The following is an 18,829-nucleotide window of genomic DNA, read 5'->3' as shown; positions in this document are numbered from 1 at the left end:
TATCATATGTATTCATTCACCCCCTTTTTCCTTTTTTTGTATATTTCTTTCACCTTGTATTATACACTCCTTTTTCTTTTTCCCATATTCCTTCATTATTGGCAGCCTTTCACGCAGCCTAAGTGCTGTTGCAGCAATGTTTCATTCCTGACAGCAAGGTGCACTCCGTCGGTTCTTTGGCCTGAGCATCACTATGGTGACGCGTCTCCATGTGGCTGCTTCCTCCTTCCTGCTCTGACGCGTCAAGCAGGGGGGAGGCGCGGCTTTCATGACGCTGACCTGTGACGCCCACGATCCGGGCCGCCCACCGGAAGTGCCGATAAACGCTTGTCTTTCATAACTTGTTACCATATAAAAGGAGTAATAGACAGCTCCTCTATGCGCCCCTCGAAAAAGCTGCCGCGAAACGCGCATTGGGGTCCTTTCATCCACACCTTGAGGTAATATGCACTGACCATCTTTATCTTTTTCTTATTTGCACATGTCTTTTAGGGTTTGCTGCTGCCTCATCCAGCATTAGCATATACTGGCTATGTAGCTCCCTATTCATTCACATCTGCCCATGCTAAGTGATCTGTTTACACTAACACACCTTTTTGTAATGCTTAAGGGGATTTTATCATTAATATGATAATTGTATTATGCTTTCAATACTTTATATGCATATTTACAATGCTTTATACTAAGTAAGGAAAGCACTGGCATTTATTTAAATATTTATTTCCTCTTTCATGCATTTATACTTGTTCCTCAGCATTGGTTTCAGTATTTGTTGCATACATACCTAGCACTTTTTGTGCTCATTATCCTTGATGTGGCTTCTTTTGTAGTGCCCCCACCTTTACAATTATTGTGATTTTTATAGTCATGGTTTTAACTATGTTCTAATAAAGATTGTTACTTTTAAGCATAGCTTCTTTTTCTTTTCGGATGAGTTTTTATAAACAGTTTTTATTATTTATTTTTTTTCACAAGTAGGAGCTACTCTGCTCTTTATTTTAAATACCACAATAAATGAAAAATAAAAAAAACAGTGATATACTACAGAAACACCACATACAACACCACAGTTACACCACATACAATACACAACACAATCACAGCACAATTGCAAATATGCAAATAAAATTACAGTACTATGAAAATAAAATTCAGTACACATGCAACAGAAAAACAATTAAAGTATGAAAAAAAAAGCATAATAAAAATACACACACACACAGACATGCAACACTGGGAGGCCACAAACATACATGCAGGAAGGCAGACCACACACACACACACAAACAAGCCACACACACACAGGCAGGCAAGCCACAGACACACACAGACATGCCCCACACAAATAGATTTAATACTCACACAATTGCAGGCTTTGGTGTCTTTGGTAGCAGGCCTCTCCGTCCTGGCTTGGTGCTGGGCAGGTGCTGGCAGGCCTCTTGCTCCAGGGGTCTTGCAGCTGGGGTCTTGCTGCTGGGCAGGTTATGGCAGGTTATGGCTGGCTGGCAGGCTCTGTCTCTCTTTCTTCTCAGCTGGGGGTCTTTCTGCTGGGCAGGTGCTGGCTGGCTCTGTGTCTTCAGTCTGACTGGTGCCGGATGTCTGGGCCCAATGATTAATTTAGCCCACCTTATATAGTTTTTGGACTGTCTGGAAAAGTATCTTTTTTTCTGAGCATGCTCAGTGCAATTTAGCGTATTCCGCTGGCGGATTCCGCAAAATAGCGGATCCCGGCGGATCCGCCGCCCATAGGTGCCTATTCTACCACATGGCGGACGACGGCGGATTCGCCGTCTCCCACCATTTTGACGGCGCCAAAAAACGTTGCAAAGTCCATTCACCTCAGACAGAATCCGCCAGAAATCTGGCGGATCCGCTGAATAGCGGACGTAACGGACGACCATCCGCCAAAATCCGCCACTAATATATCTCAATGGGAAAAAATGGCAGATCCGCCACAAGAAAAGCGGATCCGCCATTTTCAAATTTTGGCGGATTTTGACTGATGGTGAAAAACTGATGTGTGAAACAGGCCTTACTGATACTTTTTTTTACAACAGTGAACAGTTTTTCTGTGTTTCTTTCACAATTATACTATTTGTACTCTGGGCCACTTTTCCCCCCTCAACTATCAATTAGCACGAGGGCATGTGTCAAGAGCCCGGCAAAGCACCAGAAGTGGTGCATCTATTAGATGCGCCTTTTCTGGGGCAGCTGTGGGCTTTTAGTTTTAGGGGGGGTCAATATCTACGCTCTTTATGATGGACCCCACAGTTCGCTACACACAATGTGATGATCCCCACAGCTTCCTACACACTGTATGATGGTCCCCACAGCTTCCTACACACTGTATGATGGTCCCCACAGCTCCCTTTGCACTGCATGATGATCCCGCACAGCTCCCTACATAATGCATGATGGTCCGCATAGCTTCCTATGCTTTGTATGATGGTGCCCACAGCTTCCTATACACTGTGTGATGGTGACCACTGACCACATCTCCTTACACACTGTATGATGGTCCTCATGGCTCCCTACACACTGCATAATGATATCCACAGGTTCCTGTGCTCTGTATGATGGTCCCCACAGCACCCTACACACTTTGTGATAGTTCCTACAGCTCCCTACACAATGCATGATGGTCCCCACAACTTCCTACGCTCTGTATGATGGTCCCCATCGTTCCCTGCAAACTGCATGATGGTCCCCCCTGCTTCCTATGCACTGTATGATGGTCCTCACAGCTCCCTGCTCACTGTATGATGGTCTCCCCAGCTCCCTACACACTAAAAGTCCCCACAGCTTCCTGTGCACTGTATGATGTACTGTATAGTTTCTCACAGCTCCCCATACGCTGTATGATGGTCCTCACAGCTCCCTACACACTGTATGAAGGTCTCCACAGCTCCTTACATGCTGTTTGATGGTCCCCACAGCTTCCTGTGCACTGTATGATGTACTGCATTGTTTCTCACAGCTCCCCATACGCTGTATGATGATTCCCACAGCTCCATATGCATTGTATGATGGTCCTCACAGCTCCCTACACACTGTATGAAGGTTCCCACAGCTCCTTACATGCTGTTTGATGGTCCCCACAGCTTCCTGTGCACTGTATTATTGTCCCCACAGTTCCTTATAATCGGTATGATGGCCCCCGTAGCCCCATATATACTGTATGATGGCCCCTGCAGCCTAATAAATATTATATGATGGCCCCCACACCCCCTTGTACGATATATATATATATATATATATATAAATTTTGGCATAGCCAGCTCACCGCTTTGAAGAAATCCAGGAATAAGTCCAGCCTGTGGTAGCAGTTTGCACGGAAAACGGATTGGAATAAATCCTTGCATGTAAAGGAAATAGTATGGTTTCTCCAGCGATCATTCCAATGGTAGGGGTAAAATATAACTTTTATTTTTCCATTACAAAGGATCCATGTTTCTTCAGTAACAATTTTGCATATAGTCAATCCCTTTTGGACGAAGTGTTTCGACACTAAATGTGTCTTCCTCCAGGTCCAAAAGGGATTGACTATATGCAAAATTGTTACTGAAGAAACATGGATCCTTTGTAATGGAAAAATAAAAGTCCTATTTTACCCCACCATTGGACTGATCGCTGGATAAACCATACTATTTCCTATATATATATACACTCACTGGCCACTTTATTAGGTACACCTGTCCAACTGTGTGTTAAGACTTAATTTCTAATCTGCCAATCACATGGCGGCAACTCAGTGCATTTAGGCATGTAGACATGGTCAAGACAATCTCCTGCAGTTCAAACCGAGCATCAGTATGGGGAAGAAAGGTGATTTGAGTGCCTTTGAACGTGGCATGATTGTTGGTGCCAGAAGGGCTGGTCTGAGTATTTCAGAAACTGCTGATCTACTGGGATTTTCACGCACAACCATCTCTAGGGTTTACAGAGAATGGTCCGAAAAAGAAAAAAAATCCAGTGAGCGGCAGTTCTGTGGCCGGAAATGGCTTGTTGATGCCAGAGGTCAGAGGAGAATGGGCAGACTGGTTCGAGCTGATAGAAAGGCAACAGTGACTCAAATTGCCACCCGTTACAACCAAGGTAGGCAGAAGAGCATCTCTGAACGCACAGTGCGTCGAACTTTGAGGCAGATGGGCTACAGCAGCAGAAGACCACACCGGGTACCACTCCTCTCAGCTAAGAACAGGAAACTGAGGCTACAATTTGCACAAGCTCATCGAAATTGGACAGTAGAAGATTGGAAAAACGTTGCCTGGTCTGATGAGTCTCGATTTCTGCTGCGACATTCGGATGGTAGGGTCAGAATTTGGCGTAAACAACATGAAAGCATGGATCCATCCTGCCTTGTATCAACGGTTCAGGCTGGTGGTGGTGGTGTCATGGTGTGGGGAATTTTTTCTTGGCACTCTTTGGGCCCCTTGGTACCAATTGAGCATTGTTGCAACGCCACAGCCTACCTGAGTATTGTTGCTGACCATGTCCATCCCTTTATGACCACAATGTACCCAACATCTGATGGCTACTTTCAGCAGGATAATGCGCCATGTCATAAAGCTCGAATCATCTCAGATTGGTTTCTTGAACATGACAATGAGTTCACTGTACTCAAATGGCCTCCTCAGTCACCAGATCTCAATCCAATAGAGCATCTTTGGGATGTGGTGGAACGGGAGATTCGCATCAGGGATGTGCAGCCGACAAATCTGCGCCAACTGTGTGATGCCATCATGTCAATATGGTCCAAAATCTCTGAGGAATGCTTCCAGCACCTTGTTGAATCTCTGCCACGAAGAATTGAGGCAGTTCTGAAGGCAAAAGGGGGTCCAACCCGTTACTAGCATGGTGTACCTAATAAAGCGGCCAGTGAGTGTATATATATATATACACTCACTGGCCACTTTATTAGGTACACCATGCTAGTAACGGGTTGGACCCCCTTTTGCCTTCAGAACTGCCTCAATTCTTCGTGGCAGAGATTCAACAAGGTGCTGGAAGCATTCCTCAGAGATTTTGGACCATATTGACATGATGGCATCACACAGTTGGCGCAGATTTGTCGGCTGCACATCCCTGATGCGAATCTCCCGTTCCACCACATCCCAAAGATGCTCTATTGGATTGAGATCTGGTGACTGAGGAGGCCATTTGAGTACAGTGAACTCATTGTCATGTTCAAGAAACCAATCTGAGATGATTCGAGCTTTATGACATGGCGCATTATCCTGCTGAAAGTAGCCATCAGATGCCTGTTCTTAGCTGAGAGGAGTGGTACCCAGTGTGGTCTTCTGCTGCTGTAGCCCATCTGCCTCAAAGTTCGATGCACTGTGCGTTCAGAGATGCTCTTCTGCCTACCTTGGTTGTAACGGGTGGCAATTTGAGTCACTGTTGCCTTTCTATCAGCTCGAACCAGTATGCCCATTCTCCTCTGACCTCTGGCATCAACAAGGCATTTCCGGCCACAGAACTGCCGCTCACTGGATTTTTTTTCTTTTTCGGACCATTCTCTGTAAACCCTAGAGATGGTTGTGCATGAAAATCCCAGTAGATCAGCAGTTTCTGAAATACTCAGACCAGCCCTTCTGGCACCAACAATCATGCCACGTTCAAAGGCACTCAAATCACCTTTCTTCCCCATACTGATGCTCGGTTTGAACTGCAGGAGATTGTCTTGACCATGTCTACATGCCTAAATGCACTGAGTTGCCGCCATGTGATTGGCTGATTAGAAATTAAGTCTTAACACACAGTTGGACAGGTGTACCTAATAAAGTGGCCAGTGAGTGTATATATATATATATACTAGCTGAAGAGCCCGGCGTTGCCTGGGCATAGTAACCAACTGTGGTTAGTTATAACAAATAATAATGATTATATTGCACATAAAAACATTTCACATCTCATATTCAACACTACAGAATTGCAACACAAATTAACTAAATGATTACACAAGTATTGATAGTATTTTATTTTCAACTCATTCAAGAGCCTTTTGATAAACAACATGTTTGGTTTTTCCGTTTGGTGCTAAGATGAACAGATTTTTGGCAGTTCCAACTCTTGAACTGATCACGTAAAGTTGATGATGAGAAAAGCATGGAGATTGCAAATCGATCCCTACTACTTAAATCGATCCCTACTACTTAAATCGATCCCTACTACTTTCAAGGACTGTCCCTGAACATTGTTAATGGACATTGCAAATAGCAGCTGAACTGGAAACTGGAGGCATTTAAAATAAAAAAACAAATCAGATGGAATGAGTGGAATTATTGGAATGAAAATGTCCTCTCCTTTGGCACATCTTGTTTCTGAGCTGTGTATCTAACCCTATCCTATGTGATAATGTCTGCTGAGCTGTATACCTAATCCTGTCCTGTGTGATACTTTCTGCTGAGCTGTATATTTAATCCTATCATGTGTTACTGACTGCTGAGCCGTGTATCTAATCCTATCCTGTGTGATACCATCTGCTGAGCAGTGTATCTAATCCTATTCTGTGATACTTACTGCTGAGCCGTGTATCTATTCCTATCCTGTGTGATACTGACTGCTGAGCTGTGTATCTATTCCTATTCTGTGTGATACTGACTGCTGATCAGTGTATCTAATCCTATTCTGTGTGATACCGTCTGCTGAGCCATGTATCTAACCCTATCCTGTGTGTTACTGACTGCTCAGCCATGTATCTAATCCTATCCTGTGCGATACTGACTGCTGAGCCGTGTATCTAATCCTATCCTGTGTAATACTGACTGCTGAGCGGTGTATCTAATCCTATTTGTGACGACTCCTGGAGTGGACCCTCTGGGTCGTGGCATCAACCCGCCCAGGGTGAGCTGACCTAGTGAGGACCACCCCCTATACAGGGAGTGTCAGGGGCAAGCCCCAGGGGGTAAGGTACCATGACGGCCGGCTCCTCACAGGAGACACGAGTGAGTGTGTCTGCAGGAACGTGCAAAGCGGGATGCGTGCAAAGGAGCACGCCACAATACAGAGCTAGATAGCAGGTGTGCCAGGAGGCACAACAGAGTACTGGAATGGGGTACAGGATAGAGCGAGTGCCAGGAGGCACAACAGAGTACCAGGCAGAGTGCAGGATCAGAGCGTGTGCCAGGAGGCACAACAGAGTACAAGGCAGAGTGCAGGACCAGAGCGTGTGCCAGAAGGCACAGCAGAGTACAAGGCAGAGTGCAGGTTCAGAGCGTGTGCCAGGAGGCACAGCAGAGTGCAGGTTCAGAGTGTGTGCCAGGAGGCACAGCAGAGTACAAGGCAGAGTGCAGGTTCAGAGCGTGTGCCAAGAGGCACAATAGAGTGCAAGGTAGAGGACCTGAATACAGCGCACAGCCAGGCAGGGACACGGCAGACCAAGCCAGGAAGTACAACAATAATCAGGCACCTCCCATAGGAAGAGGTAGCCTGATATAGCGCCTGAGTCCTAGAACTTCTGGGTCAAGTCCTCCAGTATCATAGAGAGGACAAGACCAAAGACAGCTGGGCAGAGCGCGCATGCGCACTGGAACGTAACATAACCAGGGAGCTAGGAGCGAGAGGTGCGTGTGCACACCCGACGGGACCCTCGGAGGGGCCGCAGCACCGGAAGTGGTGACGACGAACCCGGTATCCCGCCCCCAGGTGGGAGCGGCGTGACAGGCGGCGTGACACTATTCTGTGTGATACTGTGTGCTGAGCCATGTATCTAATCCTATCCTGTGTGATACTGTCTGCTGAGCCGTGTATCTATTCCTATCCTGTGTGATACTGACTGCTGAGCTGTGTATCTAATCCTATCCTGTGTGATACTGACTGCTGAGCTGTGTATCTAATCCTATCCCGTGTGATACTGACTGCTGAGCCATGTGTCTAATCCTCTCCTGTGTGATACTGACTGTTGAGCTGTGTATCTAATCCTATCCTGTGTGATACTACCTGCTGAGCCGTATATCTAATCCTATCCTGTGTGATACTGACTGCTGAGCCATGTATCTAATCCTATCCTGTGTGATACTGGGCTCCCCCTGCAGTCTGTGTCAGAGGGTGGTCTGTGTTGGCACGGTAATAAATTGTGTTATTTCCAGCTTTTCAAAAGGACGATAACACCATAGAAATGATAAGAATAATAGGCCTCAGTTACCACAACTGTCTACAAAGAAAACTGTTGCTGGTAGCGACCAATCACAGCTCATTTTTCATCTTTGAAACAGCTCTGGGACAGCGTGGCGAGTTTTGAGTGGCGACTTTTATGTGGTGAGGTTGGTGTATGTGTGGTGAAATGTGTGCTGAGGGTGGAATGTGTTGAAGCACATGGTAGTGTGTGGCGCATTTTGTGTGTGTGTTCATATCCCCGTGTGTGGTGAGTATCCCATGTCAGGGCTCCACCTTAGCAACTGTACGGTATATACTCTTTGGCACCATCGCTCTCATTCTTTAAGTCCCCCTTGTTCACATCTGGCAGCTGTCAATTTGCCTCCAACACTTCTTTCACTTTTTCCCCATTATGTAGATAGGGGCAAAATTGTTTGGTGAATTGGAACGCGTGGGGTTATAATTTCGCCTCACAACATAGCCTATGACGCTCTCGGGGTCCAGACGTGTGTGACTGTGCAAAATTCTGTGGCTGTAGATGCCAATCCCAGACATACAGTTAGGTCCATATATATTTGGACAGAGACAACATTTTTCTAATTTTGGTTCTAGACATTACCACAATGAATTTTAAACAAAACACTTCAGATGCAGTTGAAGTTCAGACTTTCAGCTTTCATTTGAGGGTATCCCAGGACAGGCCCGAACGTATAGGCGAACTAGGTGGCCGCCTAGGGCGCCGACCCAAAGGGGGCGCCAGAGAAAAAATAGAAAAAATTATAAAAAATCTTTTCAAAAGGCAAAAAGTTTTAGGGACGGAAAGAAAAGTGTACATATTTAAGGACAAATATGACGCAAGAGAGGTTGGTTGGGTTGGCAACAATTTCGATAGAATCTGAAGTTGCTAAACAAATTAATCTCGGTGACTTAGTGTCATCCTTTTCAGGAAACAAAAATTTTAATTACCTATGGTCGTTTTTGTTTTGTGTTATTGATTACTTTGTATATATTTGTCCTATACAACTTCTCAGAAGATTAAAGAGTTAGGAGAGAGTTAATTAATCATTGTTGTTGCGGTTTATTTTGCTCCTAAATTTATATCCCAAGTTTTCATCTACGGCCAAGAATAGTAGGGGCGCAACAAAATAGTTTCGCCTAGGGCGCCGTAATCTCTCGGGCCGGCCCTGGGGTATCCACATTAAAATTGGATGAAGGGTTTAGGAGTTTCAGCTCCTTAACATGTGCCACCCTGTTTTTAAAGGGACCAAAAGTAATTGGACAGATTAAATAATTGTAAATAAAATGTTCATTTCTAGTACTTGGTTGAAAACCCTTTGTTGGCAATGACAGCCTGAAGTCTTGAACTCATGGACATCACCAGACGCTGTGTTTCCTCCTTTTTGATGCTCTGCCAGGCCTTCACTGCGGTGGTTTTCGGCTGCTGTTTGTTTGTGGGCCTTTCTGTCTGAAGTTTAGTCTTTAACAAGTGAAATGCATGCTCAATTGGGCTGAGATCAGGTGACTGACTTGGACATTCAAGAATATTCCACTTCTTTGCTTTAATAAACTCCTGGGTTGCTTTGGCTTTATGCTTTGGGTCATTGTCCAGCTGTAGTATGAAATGACGACCAATCAGTTTGGCTGTATTTGGCTGGATGTGAGCACACAGTATGGCTCTGAATACCTCAGAATTCATTCGGCTGCTTCTGTGCTGTGTCACATCTTCAATAAACACTAGTGACCCAGTGCCACTGGCAGCTATGCATGCCCAAGCCATCACAATGCCTCCGGCGTGTTTTACAGATGATGTGGTATGCTTTGGATCATGAGCTGTACCACGCCTTCGCCATACTTTTCTCTTTCCATCATTCTGGTAGAGGTTGATCTTGGTTTCAGCTGTCCAAAGAATGTTCTTCCAGAACTGTGCTGGCTTTATTAGATGTTTTTAGCAAAGTCCAGTCTAGCCTTTTTATTCTTGATGCTTATGAGTGGCTTGCACCGTGCAGTGAACCCTCTGTATTTACTTTCATGCAGTCTTCTTTTTATGGTAGATTTGGATATTGATACGCCTACCTCCTGGAGAGTGTTGTTCACTTGGTTGGTTGTTGTGAAGGGGTTTCTCTTCACCATGGAGATTATTCTGCGATCATCCACCACTGTTGTCTTCCGTGGGCGCCCAGGTCATTTTGCATTGATGAGTTCACCAGTGCTTGCTTTCTTTCTCAGGATGTACCAAACTGTAGATTTTGCCACTCCTAATGTTGTAGCAATTTCTCAGATGGGTTTTTTCTGTTTTTGCAGTTTAAGGATGGCTTGTTTCACCTGCATGGAGAGCTCCTTTGACTGCTGGTTTCCTTCACAGCAAAACCTTCCAAATGCAAGCACCACACCTCATATCAACTCCAGGCCTTTTATCTGCTTGAGAATGACATAACGAAGGGATTGCCCACACCTGTCCATGAAATAGCCTTGGAGTCAATTGTCCAATTACTTTTGGTCCCGTTAAAAACAGGGTGGCACATGTTAAGGAGCTGAAACTCCTAAACCCTTCATTCAATGTTAATGTGGATACCCTCAAATGAAAGCTGGAAGTCTGAACTTCAACTGCATCTGAATTGTTTTGTTTAAAATTCATTGTGGTAATGTCTAGAACCAAAATTAGAAAAATGTTGTCTCTGTCGAAATATATATGGACCTAACTGTATACACATACATATAAACATACACACACACACATTGAGCTTTATATATTAGATATATACAGTATATAGTGCACTAGTCTCCTCATCAGTGTGGTTATGGTGGTTTTTTAAATATTTTTGTTGTGAAAAGAAATTTGCAAAATGTATAGGCATATATATATATATATATATATATATATATATATATATATATATATATATACACACACACACACACACACATATACTCATTTTTGTCACCATTTCTACAGACCCTTAAAGCATTTATTTTTCAATCAATGGAGCTGTGAGAGTCCATATTTTTTGTAGGGCAAGACGACATCTATTTTCATACCAATTTGGGATATGACAGTTTGAACACTCCTTACTGTATGTTTTTGCAGCTTTTTGAAGATCAATACATTATTTTTTCCAGTCACGATGTTTATCTTTCAGGTTAGTTACAGGGCCACTCCAGCTTTTTTTTTTTTTCTTTCAGTGCTGCAGTAGTGCTGCTAATGTAATTTCACTGCTGTTAGTCTTATACGTACCACCGGCCGTTTTCAGCTCTTCCCGCTGCTGCTCCTGTCTACTATTTTGTGACGGCGACTTGTGACTAACCAGAAATCAGAGGTAATAGTCACAAGTCCTCAATGTAAGTATATGAGAGTCGGGCCTTGTTCTGCCTCTCATAGACTTACATTGATTAGTGACCTTCCGACTGGCCATCAAACCCTGCAGCGATCCAGCAGGTCACAAACTGCTTGAGACCGACCGAAGTAGCGTTGGGAATAGATGAAAACAGCTGCTGGTAACTATAAGGTCACGATCACACGTTGAGTATTTGATGAGTTTTTTACCTCAGTATTTATAAGCCAGAACAAGGAGAGGAACGGTCAGAGGAAAAGTATAACAGAAACACGTCACCACTTCTGTATTCATCACCCACTCCTGGTGTTGGCTTACAGATGCTGAGGTAAAAAAAACCTCAAATATATTCAACGTGTGCACGTGGACGAAAACTAGGGACAGGAAACTTAGATTATTGGCACCACTCCAGCGCTGCACTAAAGAAATGCTGTAGAGGTGCTTTAAGTTTATACATTGATAGATCGAACTTTTACGGCGTTATCGCATGTGTATTTTTTAAATTTTGTAATATCTATAGTTTTAATGGGGAAATGGAGGATTAATTTAACTTTTTTCATGGTTTTTTTTTAAACTTGTTTTTTTTTTCTTTTTATGTTTTACTGTATTTATTAGCCCCCTTAGGTGATCTGAACCTGCGTTTGTCTGATCGCTTGAGCTATGTACTATAATACCTCAGTACTGATGGATAGAGCAGAAGTATGGCATTACACAGCCTATGATCCGTACATACTAAAGAACTTTAATGCAATAAATATCAACATAATAAGATACACAAGACATGTTGACTTTTAAATGGAAGGTTTTGGCCACGGCTTTTATTAAATTTAAATATATAAATCAATAACTTATAAACCATACCTCAGTTTAGCAAAAGTCACGTTTACCATTTAACTTATAAACCATACGGCAGCTTAGCCAAAGCTCAATACCATTTACCATTTAACTTATAAACCATATGGCAGCTTAGCCAAAGTTCAAGCCCCGTTTACCATCATGCTATCCATTCAGTTCCTCGAATAACTTATCCAACGGCCACTCTCGACTAAAAAACATTAGGTGCAAGTGGCCCCGCCCTACCAAGGGCCAATTCAACCATTGTCTGCAGGTTAAGATTAAAAATATAATTACCTATTTCAGATAGGTTTGGCATACCAACCATACCAAGTCAACATGCCTGAAAGAAAAAAATGCCAATAGATGGCATAAACTTTCACATGGCTCGGTTCAACCTTTTACAGATTTTTTCACAAAAACTTAAATCCATAGAGTCTAGCCAGAGAAGCCTCAGCACAATTTGTAAAAATATAAAAATAACACTGGGAAACATGCTTTTCAGTTTTACCAAACTTTCCTACATCTGGCATAATAAATCGATGGTGCCGAGCTTTCCCACATTGTTTCCTTAATGTTGGGTAATGGGGCCCTGCTGAACTTAATGGTCATTCAGTCCATTAGGCTGGTCCATTTTTCTCCTCTTATACCAAACCAAAAATCCTTACTAAATCAAAAGACATAGATAAAATCAAACCATAGCAGCGTTGCCGAGTTTTCCATTCTGTCCAGCGAACCAAAGAACTGCCCAGGATCCATGCTTTGTGACACCGAAAAAAACTACAAAAGTTAATGCCATATTATTTTCGAATGTATAACTCATAACATTTTGAACTCCATCTTCCCAGCTTTAAATCATGGCCTCACTGAAGCCAATCCTGGCCACCTCTATCGCAGATCCCAATCTTTTTGGAGGAAAGGGTAGAAAAGTATATGTCAACCAGACCCATTTTTGATAAACACGTTTGAAAATACTCCTGAACTAGAACTGCGTAATAGGCTTGCCAGTAAGATGACTAAGGAACTTATTCATACCAGCAGGGTGTACACCAATATATTGTCTGCATAAACTGGACAAAATGGCTTCTTTGAAAAATGCATCAAATGTAAACCATTGCCCTATAGCATCATGTTAAAGATAGTGCCACAAGAAGGCGCTCATGTGTCAGGCGCTTTCATGTGTTCCAAGTCCATGGTGTGTTTGTGGCAGGGTAGCACTCAAGGTTGCTTCCTCCGTCCCCTCCCACCAACAATGGACAATAGAGAGCGGATGATTATCCTCTTCATCTCCTGACTGTTGCACACCCATCACCTTTTCTTTGTCCATTTGTTCCTCGGCTCCTGCATCTTCACTGTTTGTCTGGTACAATGAGCCCCCCTCGATCACTGTAAGTCATCCTCCCATGGCACCCAACTGTGCGACAACCATCCAGAACTTAAGAGATATTGTTATCCCTTGTGCATCCTCCTCTGTTCCACCTATTCCTTTGGGACCACCACCTCCTCCCGCAGACAATTCAGTGTGCTCCAGCATGTAAATGACCTGAATAGTGATGCTGATGACGGCATCATCAGCGTTAACCCTCTTTGTAGCCATTTTATAACTGTGCCCACTCCGCAAGCATGATTTGCACCATGTCCGTACTGCATTGGCCCATGCTATGGAAAAGAACATACTGCACCAGGGCTCATTGTTGCTGCCATAATCACTGCAACATGTGCAGAGTGGAATTCCACCGTGTCGGCACATTGCAAATCGAACTGTTAACCAGTCTAGTGACAGAACTCTGTAGCGATGCAAGTTGATGACCTGCGGGGTGTGATCAGTCACCAGGTTTGCACCATTATCGCACACGGCCTTCTCTTGCTCCAGGCTGTGCGACTGCAATCTTCAAGGCATATTAATTTAAACACTGCCTGATTGCGGTGAGCCCTAGCTGTGCATTACAAAGGTGGGAAGGATTCTCTCTGCACTGTTAGAACACTTCTCATTAAGGGATAGGTTGATGGCGCAGGTGGAGGCAGTAGAGGAGGCAGAAGCAGTGGAAGTGTTACAGAGGTTTGTCCTGCTAGCCTTGGAGATTCCAAGACATGCAGAGCAGCCCAGTGCCCAGTTAGCTAGATGTAATGTCCTTGGCCATGTTTGCTCATCCAGGTGTCAGTGGTAAAATGCAACCTGGCAGATTTTTTTCAAAGAATGGGTGATGTTGTCTGTGACATGGTGGTGTAGCGCAGGCACAGCTTTCTTAGAGAATAGCAACCGGTACTGGAGAACTGCGACGGCCATATGCTTTACAAAACCGTCTGTACCCACAAGACGGAAATGCCGCATTTCCTTGGCCAACAGATGGGAGATGGTGAAGTTTTAACTCTTAGCTTTGGCATGTGTAGGAGGAAACATTCTTTTACGTGACCACAACTGCGGGATCGAGGGCTGGATACTGTGCTGAGAGGGTGGAGTAGGGTTAACACGACAAACTGCTGGACTGTGAGGTGCAGACAGGGAGGTAACGGTGGCTTGAGAAAAATATTGTGCGTTGGGTGAAAAATAAACAGCAAAAACACTTGCCACAGTAAAGAAAGCAGCAGATGCGGTTGATGGGACGCTTGGTGGTTGGCGAGGCCCTCTAGTCTGCATTTTAGCACAGGGAGATTCCTAGACTAACGCATGATGATCGCGCATGCGCCAGTTCATGTATGCAGAAGTCAAATTATTGCAATTTTTTAATAAGTTGATTTTTTTTTCAAAGATGACAGATAACAGGAGTTGGGTCATCCTCTATGGTCTCAAAAAAGGCCCAGGCTAGGCAACCCTTGCTGGCCCTGCGAACAGCAGACCTACTACCACTGCTGGCCACAGCCATAGTTGTGGCTGAGGATTTAATGCTTGTCGTAATTGCATCACTCCGTGCCTGTGCGGCAAGTTGGAACGTAACCTCCTCATTGAGTGTTCAAAGCTCCTACATGTAGAAGACAGGAAACCACATTGAAGAGAAAGTGGGAGATGACTTTTTATTTTGTGCCTGAGGCTTCCTGTCCAATAGGGGCGGATCGTACTCTCTCATGTGTGCTGTCATGGGTGTGGGGAAAAAAATGTTCCTGTGCTGAGATAATCTTATAAATGTGCCCCTGCTATGTACTGTGTAATGGCTGTGTCTGATCTGAAATCACTTTACCTTTTCTTCATTCTTGGGAATAAGAAGTCGCAGGGTGCTAGGTCGGGCACCAAAAGCTGTCATCCAACATCAGTCTCTATAATAAACTTGACAGTGTGAAAATGTGTCAAATTTAAAGATTTTTTTAGTGTGTAAATATAAGACAAGATTTCCAAATCTGCCTAGCTTTTCCCTACTCTTGCAAAAACATGAGGATCATGAAGAGTACATCCTCATCCATTTACTCCAAATCCCCTATAGGTGAGCAAGTGCATCTTCTAAATTGGACAAACCTTTAACCCCTTACCTACAATTGACGTAATATTCCGTCCATGTGACCCTGGACCTAATTACCATGGACGGAATATTACGTCACCGCGATCAGCGGCACCCACGTGGTGAGCGCCTCTGATCGCGGCCGAGTGTCAGCTAATTATCATAGCTGACACCCGGCACAATGTGTCAGGGGCGGTCACGGACCGCCCCCGACACATTAACCCCTTGCACACCGCGATCAAACACGATCGCGGTTTTCCCGGGGTTAAAGGGAAGCATCGGCAGGGAGGTGGCTCCCTCCTTGCTTCCCTGAGCCCCCCACGGCAGCGCAATGTGCAGCACTGCTGCGGCGGACTCCTTTCCTGCAGGTCCCCGGATCCAATATGGCGACAGGGACCTCCGGGGGCCTGCAGGAAGCTGGCTTCCTCAGTGCCTGTAAAGCGCAGGCATGAGGAAGCCTGTGCAGTGCCTGTGCTGTGACAGATCAGCGATCTGTCACAGGACAGTTATGTCCCCCCTGGGACATTGTAATAAAGTAAAAAAAAAAAAAAAAAAGTGTAAAAATAATTTAAAAAAAAATAAATATTCCCCAATAAATTCATTATTTGGAAATATTAAAAAAAAAAAAAAAAAAAAAACCACAATAAAAGTACACATATTTAGTATCGCTGCGTCCGTAACGACCCGCCCTATAAAACTGTCCCAATAGTTAACCCCTTAAAAAATAAAAATACAAAACGAAGCAAAAAATAATGATTTATTATCATACCGCCGAACAAAAAGTGCAATAACGCGCGATCAAAAAAAACGCATATAAATATCCATGGTACCGCTGAAAACGTCATCTTGTCCCGCAAAAAACGAGCCGCCATACAGCATCATCAGCAAAAAAATAAAAAAGTTATAGCTCGCAGAATAAAGTGATGCAAAAATAATTATTTTTTATATAAAATTGTTTTCATTGCATAAAAGCACCAAAACATAAAAAAACTACCTAAATGAGGTAACACTGTAACCGTACTGACCCGAAGAATAAAACCGCCTTATAAATTTTACCGCACCTGGAACGGCATAAACGCACCACCCAAAAGAAATTCATGAAACGCTGGTTTTTGTAAATTCTGCGTCCCAAAAAACGAAATAAAAAGCGATCAAAAAATGTCACATGCCCGAACATGATACCAATAAAAGCGTCAACTCGTCCCGCAAAAAAATAAGACCTCACATGACTCGGTGGGTCAAAATATGTAAAAATTATAGCTCTCAATATGTGGTGATGCAAAAACTATTTTTACAATAAAAAGCGTCTTTTAGCGTGCGACAGCCGCCAAACATAAAAACCGCCATAAATAGTAAATCAAACCCCCCCCGTTATCACCCCCTTAGTTAGTGAAAAATAATAAAATTAAAAAAATGTATTTATTTCCATTTTCCCATTAGGGTTAGGGCTAGGGTTAGAATTGGGGGTTTCCACTATTTGCGCACATCAGGTGCTCTCCAAACGCAACATGGCGTCTGATCTCAATTCCAGTCAATTCTGCGTTGAAAAAGTCAAATGGTGCTCCTTCCCTTCCAAGCTCTGCCATGCACCCAAGCAGTGTTTTACCCCCTCATGTGGGGTATCAGCCTACTCAGGACAATTTGCAAAACAACTTTTGGGGTCCTATTTCTCCTGTTGCCCTTAGGAAAATAAAAATTTTGGGGCAAAAATATCATTTTTGTGGAAAATAAATAATTTTTTTATTTTCACGCCTGGGCGTTATAAACTTCTGTGAAGCACTTGGGGGTTCAAAGTTCTCACCACACATCTAGATAAGTTCCTTAGGGGGTCTAGTTTCCAAAATGGTGTCATTTGTGGGGGGTTTCCACTGTTTTGGTACATCAGGGGTTTTCCAATCGCGACATGATGTCCGATCTCAATTCCAGCCAAAAACGTCAAATGGCGCTGCTTCCCTTCCGAGCTCTGCCATGCGCCCAAATAGTGGTTTACCCCCACATGTGGGGTATCAGCATACTCAGGACAAATTGTACAATAACTTTTAGGGTCCTGTTACCCTTGGGAAAATAAAAATTGGGGTGAAAAGATCATTTTTGTGGAAAAAATATGATTTCTTAATTGTACCGCTGTACGTTATAAACTTCTGTAAAGCCCTTGTGGGTTCAAAGTTCTCACCACATATCTAGATAAGTTCCTTGGGGGGTCTAGTTTCCAAAATGGGGTCACTTGTAGGGGGTTTCCACTGTTTAGGTACATCAGGGACTCTCCAAACGTGACATGGCGTCCGATCTGAATTCCAGCCAATTTTGCATTGAAAAAGTCAAACGGCGCTCCTTCCATTCTGAGCTCTGCCATGCGCCAAAACAGTCGTTCCCCCCACATATCAGGTATCAGCGTACTCAGGACAAATTGCACAATAACTTTTGCAGTCCAATTTCTCCTGTTACCCTTGGTAAAATAAAAAAAATTGAACCTGAAGTATTTTTTTTGTGAAAAAAAATTTAGATGTTCATTTTTTTTTTTTAAATATTCAAAAAAATTCCTGTGACGCACCTAAAGGGTTAATAAACTTCTTGAATGTGGTTTTGAGCACCTTAAGGGGTGCAGTTTTTAGAATGGTGTCACTTTTGGGTATTTTCTATCATATAGACCCCTCAAAGTGGCTTCAAATGTGATGTGGTCCTAAAAATAAAATGGTGTTGTAAAAATGAGAAATCGCTGGTCAAATTTTAACCCTTATAACTTCCTATCAAAAAAAAATTTTGGTTCCAAAATTGTGCTGATGTAAAGTAAACATGTGGGAAATGTTAGTTATCAAGTTTTTTTTGTGTGCCGTATCTCTGTGATTTAAGGGCATAAAAATTCAAAGTTGGAAAATTGCAAAATTATCAAAATTTTCGCCAAATTTCCGTTTTTCTCACAAATAAACGCAAGTTATTTGAATGAAATTTTACCACTAACATGAAGTACAATATGTCACGAGAAAACAATGTCAGAATCACCGGGATCCATGGAAGCGTTTCAGAGTTATTACCTCATAAAGGGACAGTGGTCAGAATTGTAAAAATTGGCCCGGGAGTTAACGTGCAAACCACCCTTGGTAGTGAAGGGGTTAATAACTTCCCAATAATACTCATACC

Source organism: Dendrobates tinctorius, unplaced genomic scaffold (genome assembly GCF_039654945.1).
Source record: "Dendrobates tinctorius isolate UK_male_01 unplaced genomic scaffold, ASM3965494v1 ptg000044l, whole genome shotgun sequence".
In the NCBI taxonomy this organism is placed as follows: Eukaryota; Metazoa; Chordata; class Amphibia; order Anura; family Dendrobatidae; genus Dendrobates; species Dendrobates tinctorius.
The sequence above is the reverse complement of the archived record's forward strand: the minus strand, read 5'-3'. Positions refer to the sequence as shown.